Source organism: Pinus tabuliformis, chromosome 7 (assembly GCF_031772625.1).
Source record: "Pinus tabuliformis cultivar Carrire ecotype Pingquan chromosome 7, CPIR1, whole genome shotgun sequence".
NCBI lineage: Eukaryota > Viridiplantae > Streptophyta > Pinopsida > Pinales > Pinaceae > Pinus > Pinus tabuliformis.
Window position 1 is genome coordinate 1,895,139,328 of NC_142293.1, and position 2,709 is coordinate 1,895,142,036.

The window sequence follows — 2,709 nt, forward strand, 5'->3', positions numbered from 1 at the left end:
AAGAAAAGAAAAAACATAATTTGGTCACCTAAAATAGGAAATGTACCACAAAATGCAAAAGATGGTCGGGACATACAAATTTAGCACGTGGGCAAAAGCCAAACATGAGCTCTACCCCTTATCTACCCTTATCTATGGCCATCACGCTAGTTCCTATGGGCCTTAGATGAGCTCCCTCCACATTAAGGAAACCTTGTTTGTCCCAACCTCTATTGGGCAATGAATTGCCCCACCTTAAAGAGGGTATCTACTACTGTATCCTACACATCGTGCTCTTATCCCCTAGCGCCCTGAGAAGTTATGAAGGAAAATCAAGCAAAGGCAAAAGGCATGTGAAGAAGGGAGGAAAAACAAAGGTTGGGGTAACTCATGTACCACGATTACTCCCTCCTATACTCATATGCCCAAGTGTGGGCTTCCCCTATTACAACTACCCTTGTACCATGGCATGTAGCTTGGAACGTTCCCTTAATCGCTACTCCATTCCACCATTATATCACATGCCACTTGCCACTTGATGGATGTACCATAGACATGTCACCCCCTTTAAAGTCTGAAACCACTAATAGGGTCCTTGATTAACCTCCTTATTGAGTCATCACTTGCAAATAAGTAGAAGTATAAATTACTCTTGTAACCTGGTTGCTGCTAGTGTCATGCAAAGTTGTTGGGGAACTCCTTGATTGGAATTAAGGATCTCTAAACATTGTTTCCATTAGACTCCATTCTCCCAATAGGCTAAGCACTAGTCTAGTCCAAAGGTGATCAAAAAAGAAAACTATTTTCACCTTCCTTTCTCCTCTTTCTATGCCTAACCCTAGTGGGTCACCTAGGGCATCAAGCAAAATTCCTTGTAGCCATCCAAACCCCTTGAAATTTGGTCCACTACTATGCAGGAGATTTCTCAATAGGTCCTCCAAGTTTGAGGCAAATCCAACAGTGGAATCCCAAGATATAACAAGCCCTAGCCACAAGACCATCTCTTTCCCTAGGTTGATTGGGTTAGTGTCCTCACTTGGGTCATTGCATTTGTATTCCAAAAGAAAATTTACCCTTTGATCCTATTCTCCTCCCTAAATAGGTCAAGCCCTTTTAGTGTTGATCAACTCCATATCCCTTGTTAGAAAACGAGAAAGGCAGAAATATTTTCTTTATATAGATAATTAATCGTGATATTCTTATGTTTTTCTTATGTTCCTCTTTTATCTTTTAGTTCATCAAGCAATTACCAAAATAATAGCACAAATATCACAAACACCATATTTAGGCAGACAACCAGAGCAAAACCCCTATCTAGGGGAAAACCTAGTCACAACTCTTCCTTATAATTTCACAAGATGATCCAAGACTCTTGACCTACACACAGACTAACTCCACACCAAGTCAACCCTTTCTTCCTTATGTAGATGATAACCTGTTCAATAGTAACTTCGACCTAGCAGCAACAAAACTTTGATCTAGTAGAACTTCGACCCAGCAGTAGCCCAATAACAATTTCGACCCAGTAGTTAGCTCAACAACAACTTTGACCCAAAAGTTAGCCCAACAACTTCGAACAAGTAGTTAGTAGACTAGAAATTCCACACGTGTGATAGAGAGATGACCCAAAAACTTGGATCTTGTCCTTTCCAACAATTCTCCTTCTTCTCTTGGAATTTCACACTTTTTCTGCCTCCTTCTCTAGGATATTGATCTTGTTAGTGAGATGTTCCAAATGAATTCAAATTGCTTGTATATATACCCTTTTAGCGAGGTCGAAATACCTTGTTTGAGGTCGACTTGATCTCCTTGAGGCCGACTTGGTGTGGAGGTGACAAGTGACTTATTTGACTCAATAATAAATATTTTGACATGATTCAAAAGCCCAAGAAGGGTCTCTTTAAATGGTCAATGACTCAAATGACTCGGAATAAATCCTAGAAGTCCTCAATGGGGACTTTGACCTAAAACATGATGACCCAAGCATGAAACCCATGCTTTAATAAGTTATATTAATAATAATAATAATTTCTTTTTCTTTATTTTGATAAATACATTTTATTATGACTCAAATACAAGTTGTGAAGACTGAACCTAGTTACATTCTTCAACATCCCTGACCTGGTTTGGGTCCGCTTTGGTTCTTTGTGGTCCCGCAACTTTATAATTCAAATTCCACAAGGATTGCATAGAATCCACTTCTCCATAAGGATTCTTAGATCTAGGAAGCTTCTTGTCAAAGGACACTCCCAAAACCTAGGCTTAAGTATCCTCTTAGCCCTTCCTAGAGAGCCCATCACCTTGCTTCTTAAGCAAGCAAGCCATATAATTGAGTCTCTCTTGTGAATAGGCTCTAGGAATCACCCTCCATCCATTCATTGATCTATTCATCCTTGTGATTCCTCTTATACCGGGTCTCCTCCCATCGGTGAAAGTCCGTAAAGAGCAGGGAGCTTTAGCTGAGGTGACAGTGGGCTATTGCTCCATTGTTGCCACTTGACCTAGTAGTTGCTCTATAGGATCCCCTCCTAGGACCCCTGCTAGTTTGAGCAGTAACAAAGCCTATGAAGAAGACTCTAGAAGGTTCGAGTTGTAAATCATATTAAGGGTTGTAATTTAACCACTAATTGGCTATTGGGCTATGTTATAACTGGGCCACTAGTAGGAAAAGGGGTTCCATTCTATTCAAGTGCCTTTTGTTACATAGTAGAGTAGAGTAGTTGAGAATGG